This window comes from Camelina sativa, chromosome 3 (assembly GCF_000633955.1).
Source record: "Camelina sativa cultivar DH55 chromosome 3, Cs, whole genome shotgun sequence".
NCBI lineage: Eukaryota > Viridiplantae > Streptophyta > Magnoliopsida > Brassicales > Brassicaceae > Camelina > Camelina sativa.
The window spans coordinates 21,113,100-21,122,515 of NC_025687.1; positions in this window are offsets into that span (position 1 = coordinate 21,113,100).

The following is a 9,416-nucleotide window of genomic DNA, read 5'->3' on the forward strand; positions in this document are numbered from 1 at the left end:
CTTCCGCACCCAAAAGGTGTTTGATGAAATGTTTGATTAACTAGTGCCCGAGACTTACGTTCCTAGCCTAAGAGATTAGTTTTCTCTCGCGAGAGCTAGGTCTGGAAGTGTTTGAGTATGAGTAGCTTCTGCCAAGAGATTGGATTAGCTAAGTCGTGATGTTCATTGTCTAGGGATAATTTGCTTGTGGCATGTTAAACACTCTATAGACTGAGAGACTCCACCGACATCAATTACCCCCATCCTTAGGACGTCTATATTTTTTATTGATATTGCATTTCTGAGACCGTTTCTAAACCTGCTATCTAGTTCATGCTTAGAATCGTTTTTACTTTTTACTCATATTTACTTCTTGACATACATTTTCGTTTCTATTTTTGTAATCCATTTCCGTTTTCCATTTTCATCATTCTAGGATTGTTAGACAAACACAATTTTGAATTGGCTTCACTTGTGATTGCTTGATTGCATCTTGATTGCTAGCAACATCCCAGAAAGCCTAGTATCAATTTAGCACTGTTGCCATTTGGGATTCGTTTTGCTACATTTAAGATTTCAAGTTTTGCAAGATTAAGTTTTGTTACACTTATCATTCTGAGTACTGACTTGTTTTGGTTGTTTGCTTGATTGTTTTGCATCTCAGGTACCTGTTGATTGCAACCTTGCATGCACATCAAATCAAGAGGGCATCAGAATCTCCTTCCTGCTATCGACGACATCAATCGGTTACAAAGACCACGACAAGCTCGTCATCTCACTGATCATCCCGCACCAGTCACTATGGAACAACATAATGGACCAAATCTGAGACCGCGAAACATTGGTGCTGGGGATGCACCAAACACTCATACTCAACGTGCTGAAATTGTCCCTCCCGCCGTGAAGAACAACAACTTTGAGATCAAAAGTGGTCTGATCTCCATGATCCAAGGAAACAAGTTTCACGGTTTGCCTATGGAGGATCCACTCGACCACTTGGATGGATTCGACCGTCTGTGCAGTCTCACCAAGATCAATGGAGTGAGTGAGGACGGTTACAAGCTGTGCCTATTCCCATTCTCCCTGGGAGATAAAGCTCATCAATGGGATATTGTTTTTCTCTTTCTTTTCATAGTGAACTGAGAGGAATTCACGAGGAAATCCTTATGGACTTGGAAGCCTCAAAGATACTCTTCGCAAGGGCAATAAACCATCCCAAAACGAGGCGTTTCTTACATTGTAAGAGCAACTGCAGGAAGCCCAACGTCAAATCGAAGTTCAGGCTACTCTCAATGCTGAAGCTGCTTTTGGAGAAAAACAGACGGCTCTCCTTGTGGCTGAACAAAAGAACGAGATCAAACACTTGTCCTTGATGGCTAAGTTTTTGCGCAAGACTAATCCAGCCTTCCTGGATTTTATGGCCTCTGAAACAGCTGAATCATCTGAGGAGGATCCTCTCTCAAACAATCTTCCATCAACAGCTCCATGATCAACTCGTTCTTTCTTTGCTTTTGGTTGGAATTCTATTTTGGACTTCTGTATATTGTGGTTTTAGTTCGATGGTGGATTTGTTTAAACTCCTGTTTTAATTCGATTGTGGACTTGTTTATAATGTCAGTTTCATTTGATTTTCTAATTGTGTATATTATAGTTTTGGATTTTCTATATATTGGTTTGTACTTTGTTCTCCATTTCATAAAACAATTAAAATGAGGATAGGAAAACGAAAAAAAAATACACTATAATATTTTACAAAACTGAGTAGTCGCTAATTAGTTGTAAAATAGTCGTTAAATAGACGAAACATAGTCACAGATAATAAACGACTAATGTAGGACTAACATATTGCAAGTTTTATACCCATCAATCAGTCATAAAATAGTAGGTTATTAGTCGTTACATTTTACGACTATTAAATGATTATTGCTTAAATAATCGTAAAACAGTCGTTAATGAGTCACCAACTTTAGTAACTATTAAGCGACTACACCCCGACATTGGCACGACAACGGCTATTAATCACAATATAGTCGCTAAATAACGACTATTTACCAACTATTTGGTTTAGCGACAAAGTTTAAGCTACTACATAGTTTAGTCGCTAAATTGTCGCAGAAAACTATTTAACGACTACGTTACCACTAATTCTACAATAGCCGTTCACCTATTTTCTTGTAGTGATAGTTGACCATCAGTAAACGTCTCTGGTTAAAGATAAGAAAAAATTGAACTTCTAAAAATTTCATAAATTAGTATCGATTGCAACATGAAATGCTCATAGTTCACCAAACAAACTAAAATGCCTTCACAACTCTACAAAAACTTCCATCCACTCCATTCCGCATAGCAAGTTCAAAATATTAAATTTGGGTTATAATATTGAAAGTTATATAGTACTTATTTTTGTTTGTTTTATCGTTTTCTTTATTTAATTCTGTTTGATTTTTTTGTATTAGTTTTCTTGCTCAATCTCAAAATTAAATTTGGTAAAGTTTTGTTTGAGGTTATATGATATCGCCACAGTTGTCTCATCATATATTACATCTATTTTTTTTTTTTTTTGAAAATATATATTACATCTATTTCATTAGAAATATCAATTTTGTTTTAAACTAGAAAAACTCGAAAAATGTTTTCTCTTCTTATTATTATTAACTCAATCGAATGTTACATATATATAGGGATAGATAAACCCTTAGTACAAAACCAACTAGAAATAAGAAAAAGGCAATGGACGTTTGGCCATGGGCCTTGTACACTAGGACATGTATGGCCCGGTTATGGAAGATCCACCATCCGTGTTTTACAACACTCCCCCTTGGATGACATAACCGTGCAAATGCTAAAGAATCTCCGTAATGCTCTTGGGGGTGCTGCCTCATTAAAATCTTACCAGGAAAACTCATTGGGTCAAAACCATGGTGAAGGAAAAAGAGTACAACACGCATAACTTCCCCTGTTCCAAGCATCACTAAAAGTCCTTGAAACTCATATTTTTTTATGGTGTGTGAGATGGATGATATGATGATGAACAATGATGAAAGCAAGGTGTTTCAATTCCCCTTATGCAGTTGTAGTATAAGAGGTGTCAATCCAATCTGAGTGTTTGTGAACAATCAAGATGTGCATATGAGTCTAAGTCAAGCCAGATGTAAAGGTTGTTTGTCACTAACAATCCTATGATGAAATGTAAAATGCAGAAAGTAAAACTACAAGAACTAGGAGCTAAATGCAAATGGAACAGAATGACTATGACAATTATGAAGCTAAAACAGAAATAGAAACTATGATAATGCAAGTATTGAACTAATGCAAGGTAAGTAATGAACAGGATACTAAATGAATGCAACAGAAATGCAACTAGGGTGAAACAGGACAAACACAAATCATAAACACAAGTTCTGGGTTGGAACTCGAGCAAGCACTCGATCGAGTGCTGATCGAGTGCAGGGTCGAGCTGGACAAATACGCAAAACAGAGCAACACAAGAAAAACAGAGCAATACCAAAACGAATCAAACAACGATCAAACAACAGGATTTAAGCTAAGAAATCAATAAACAAGGAAGGTCTTGAGGAGGGATTCATGGGCTGGACTATGATTGAGGTCATCTAACTTGGTCAACAAATCTCAAACAACTTGAGCTAATCTCTAGACATATATTTCTAAGACATGTTTAATCCACTCTCATGGCAAGAAACAATCAAACTCATGCATCTCTAGACTTGTTCTCACAAAGTAAAGAATCTACACAAGCAGGCATTAAGCAATATGTCAAAAATCAAACAAGACTTCTAATCTCTTAGCAAGCCTAATGATAATCTCTAGATCTAGCCTTATCTATGCTCCTTAGACATTGGTGTGATGCTAAGAGGCTTGAAATCAGATCCTACCCTCTCAGATATAGGATCAGCATTAAGAACATCTAGCCTAGAAGAGATCTACAACAATCAAGCTTGACCAAATCAAACAAACCTCAAACACAACCCAGCCTAACCCATCCTCAAGATCCTAAGCAACTACTCACAAGCATACATGATGAACATCAAAATCATAAACCCAGAAAATACTGAAACTTGCATCATTAGAAAGATAAATCAAAGATCTACAATATTGAAGAAAGAACCAAACTCAAATTCTCAATATTAAGAAAGTTATGAAACCAACAATATTGAAGAATTTAGTCTTTTTCTCCTTTTAAAAGAAGTACAAGATCTAAGAAAATAAAAGTGCAAAAGGAATAATTCTAAAAAAGGTAAAAACTAGGTTTTTGACTCTCTAAAAAGCTGGACTCTTTTGGTGGCTGCAGGTACAAGCCCTTATATAGAAAAAGTAGTGGAAGCCCTAAAAACTCTAAAAGACAAAATAGCCAGGCGGCTCGACCAACTCGACCTGGTGCTCGGTCGATTGACCGGTCGAGTTGGCTCCTCTTGTGCTCCTCCCACTCGGTCGAGTCCCTCTCAGCACACGGTCGAGTTTCTGGTCGAGTGGACAGTCGAGTTGGACTCCGGACCTTGGTTCTTCAGCCTTAGCTCTCTTGCTTTCTCCTCATGATTGCTTCACTTCTCCTCAGCATTGCTTCCATGCTCCTTAAGCTCCAAAATCACCTGTTTATGCATGAAAAGATGCAAATGCAATGCAACTAAACTCTAATGCAAGAACAGTCCTAAAGCTATGCAATAATAGTCAAAATGGACAGCAAAAGATGAAAAAGATGTGAATATATTAAGGGAAAACAGGGTAAAATATATGAACATCAACACCCCCAAACTTAGTCTTTGCTTGCCCTCAAGCAAATAAACAAGACATAAGAAGGTAGGTGAGGGTTGAAAGTGGGATCTCAGCTCCTAAAGCTTGCAAATAAACCAGCTAGAATCAATGTCCAAGTTACTAGTACTATGATGCAAGTTGAATGAGCTGTACTTAAAGACTTTAGACAAACCTATCACAACCTTTACTGATTTGAGCCTTAGATGTCCACATGCATTCAAATCAACCATTTCCTTTAACATTCATTTAATCAAGAACATGGATCAATCTTATGCAATGTTTTAAACTCATTTGGCTTGGAAATAAAGGTTTAGAGACAATGATGGTCTCTGTTTAGAGTGGGCTTATCAATATCAATGTTCTCTCATAAAAAAACGGATTGAGCTTTAGAAGAATGCTAAAGGTAAGAACACTTAGACACATACAAGAACAAAACCTTGTCTACCCAAAAGTAACCCAAGTGTTTGATCCTATCATTCTAAGCCCAAATGATCCTAGTTCTACCTTTTATCTTCTTCTCTTCTCAAATACCCTTTTCTCTTTTGTTTTTAAGCCTTAGGAGAGGTTTCTTATTTGATCTTTCTAGTGGAATGGGAGATTCTTACTTATTTGCTATAATTTTCTTTTCTTCTTATTCTTAAGACATAAAAGCATTTTGCTATACTCTTCTTTTTCTTTCTTTCTTTTCTTTGACTGAAACCATCTTTAAACAATATCATACTTCCCATTCTTTCACTAGATTTTGATTTTACTTAAACACATTCCCCTCCTAAAGACTCTAACCTTTTCTTTCTCTTTTCCTCTTTTCTTTTCTTTCTTTTTCAAACAACCAAATCCCAAACCCAACAATGAAATCACCTAGTCCTATCTAGTTTGGAAAATGCAAACTAGAACTACACAAGGCATTATTCTTGTCAGTTCAAACCTAACACTTTCTACCAAGCTCAATCCCAAAATAGGCCTTACACACTCAAGAATAAACATGGCTTGAAAGAAGGGTTGGTTAAGGGTATTGGAAACTGATTTTAATGATTCAATCAGCTACTTGGATCAACAAGAGTGGTAAAAAGGAGAAAGATGATCCAAATATGTATATGGTATCCATGAGTTTAAAGCAATGCACACATTGATATTTAACAGTCAATATTAAGTTCTTATAAGTAGGAAATGGTGTCAAATCACAACATGCTTCAATTTAGACCAAATGCAATGCAGGAATTCAAGGCTTGGTTCAATCTTATGCTTCTAACCACTCAACTAGCATCAAAGTACTATTAACTTGGGCATTGATCCTAGTCTAGTGAATTAAACAAGCTAACAAGGCAAAACTCATCATAGATCCCTAATGCAAATATTATACAATCCTACATGAAACATGCTAAACAAGATGCTATTATGCAATGCAAACTACATGAACACTCTTTTTTTATAAAGATTTTTGCAAAAAATTTCAAATTTTTAGGGGTTTTCTATGCCTTAGATGCTATGCAAATACTAACATGATGATGCTAAAAATTTGAAATAAGAAAACAAAAAACAACATCAAATGCTATCTCAAACCCTCCCCCAAACTTAAATCACACAGTCCTCTGTGTGAAAGAAATTTGCTAGAGGATTCAAGACTAAAAACAAAACACAACATCAAATGCAATGATATTTACAAGGAAGGTGATAGTGGTACCTCATGGATTCTGGAAGAAGTTGTCCACATCCTCATTCATGCTCTCATAAGTGTAGTTGAGGTCTGATTGGTGACTTTGAGGGGGAGATTGAGGCAACTCGACAATGGGAATCGACTGGCACTCGGTCGAGTGCATGGTCGAGTGGGGGGGGTCGAGTTGGACTGTGAATCTCCTTTTCTTCTTTTAATTAAACTCCCTTGCTTCCCTGACCATGAAAACACCAAAACACAAATCAAAATACCAAAAAAAATCCTAAGCAATATAAACAGAGATACCTTAGGGACTTCCTCCCTAGTGAGCTTGTTTAAAGTCACTAAACTTGACTTTTGATGCCTTTTTAGGCTTGAGGAGCATCCTGGAGAAGCATTGTGCACTTCTGAGGTGTTTCCTTTTCTCCCAAATACTTCTTAACTCTCTGACCATTGACTGTGAACTCACTACCATCCTTGTTGAGAAGTGTGACAGCTCCAAATGGTAGGATCTCCTTTATCTCAAAAGGGCCTCTCCATCTACTTTTCAACTTCCCAGGGAATAACTTGAGTCTTGAATTGTAAACCAAAGCTTGGTCTCCAGCCTTTAGGTCTTTGATGAGAATCTTCTTATCATGGAAGGCTTTAGTTCTTTCCTTGTAGATTTTGGAGTTTTCATAAGCTTCCAATCTGGTTTCCTCAAGCTCATGCAATTCAAGGCTTCTCTTAGCTTGTGCTGTCTCTAGATCCAAGTTCAAAAGTTTGATTGCCCATAGGGCTTTGTACTCAACTTCAACTGGGAGATGGCAAGACTTGCCATAGACAAGTTGGAATGGGGTTCTTCCTATAGGTGTCATGAAAGCTGTTCTATAGGCCCAAAGTGTTTCATCAAGTTTCCTAGACCAATCCTTTCTTGTTGCTCCTACTATTCTTGATAGAATGGTCTTGATTTGTTTGTTTGACACTTCAACTTGCCCACTTGTTTGACACTTCAACTTGCCCACTTGTTTGAGGGTGGTAGGCTGTAGACACCTTGTGCTTAACTCCATACTTCCTTAGCATTCCTTCAAAGATCTTGTTGATGAAGTGTGTTCCTCCATCACTAATCACAGCTCTTGGAATTCCATACCTTGGGAAGATTATGGTCTTAAAAAGTTTAAGTACCACTTTGTGATCATTAGTAGGGCTGGCAATAGCCTCTACCCACTTGGAGACATAGTCCACTGCCACTAATATGTAGACATTCCCATTTGAAGGAGGATTAAAAGGTCCCATGAAATCAATTCCCCACACATCAAATATCTCAACTTCAAGAATTGGATTTTGGGGCATCTCATTCCTTCTTGTGATATTCCCCATTCTTTGGCAAGCATCACACTTTGTGATGAACTTGTGAGTGTCCTTGAATAATGTAGGCCACCATAAACCAGCTTGTAGGACTTGATGGGCTGTCTTGAAAGTTGCAAAATGGCCTCCATAAGTTGAACCATGACAATGCCCTAGCACTCCTTCAACTTCATTTTCTGCTATGCACCTCCTAAACAGCCCATCTGATCCCTTTTTGTATAAGTAAGGTTCATCCCAATAGTATCCATTGATGTCCTTGAGGAGCTTTTTCTTCTTATAAGGGTCCATGTCTGCTGGGATTTCTTCACACACCTTGTAATTGACTATATCAGCATACCAAGGTAGATCTTCACTTTCAAGTGCCATCCACTCCTCCATCTCATCCTGCTCGATCGAGTGCCCAAACATACTTGGCCGAGTGCTTGTTCGAGTAGGTGGGCGAGTTGGAGGCCGAGTTATCCCAATTTGCATCAGTTTCTCCTCAGGCATTGAATCATCGATTGGAATCTCCTCCTCTATCCTCATTCTGGACAAATGATCAGCTACTCCATTCTCAATCCCTTTCTTATCAACTATTTCCATGTCAAACTCTTGGAGAAGCAAAATCCAAAATAGCCCTAAAAATGCTAAAAGACAAAATAGCCGAGCGGCTCGGCCAACTCGACCCGGTGCTCGGTCGAGTGACCGGTCGAGTTGGGTTTTCTTGTGCTCCTTCCACTCGGTCGAGTCACTCTCAGCACACGGTCGAGTGTCTGGTCGAGTGGGCAGTCGAGTGGGACTCCGGACCTTGGTTCTCCAGCCTTAACTCCTTTGCTTTCTCCTCATGATTGCTTCACTTCTCCTCAGCATTGCTTCCATGCTCCTTAGGCTCCAAAATCACCTGTTTATGCAAGAAAAGATGCAAATGCAATGCAACTACACTCTAATGCAAGAACAATCCTAAAACTATGCAATAATGGTCAAAAAGGATAGCAAAGGATGCAAAAGATGTGAATATATTAAGAGAAAACAGGGTAAAATATATGAATATCAACACCCCCAAACTTAGTTTTTGCTTGCCCTCAAGCAAATAAGCAAGTCATAAGAAGGTAGGTGAGGATTGAAAGTGGGATCTCAGCTCCTAAAGCTTGCAAATAAACCAGCTAGAATCAATGTCCAAGTTACTAGTACTATGATGCAAGTTGAATGAGCTGTACTTAAAGATTTTAGACAAGCCTATCACAACCTTTACTGATTTGAGCCTTAGATGTCCACATGCATTCAAATCAACCAATTCCTTTAACATTCATTTAATCAAGAACATGAATCAATCTTATGCAGTGTTTGAAACTCATTTGGCTTGGAAATAAAGGTTTAGAGACAATGATGGTCTCTGTTTAGAGTGGGCTTATCAATATCAAGGTTCTCTCATAAAAAAACGGATTGAGCTTTAGATGAATGCTAAAGGTAAGAACACTTAGACACATACAAGAACAAAACCTTGTCCACCCAAAAGTAACCCAAGTGTTTGATCCTATCATTCTAAGCCCAAATGATCCTAGTTCTACCTTTTATCTTCTTCTCTTCTCAAATACCCTTTTCTCTTTTGTTTTTAAGCCTTAGGAGAGGTTTCTTATTTGATCTTTCTAGTGGAATGGGAGATTCTTACTTATTTGCTATAATTTTCTTT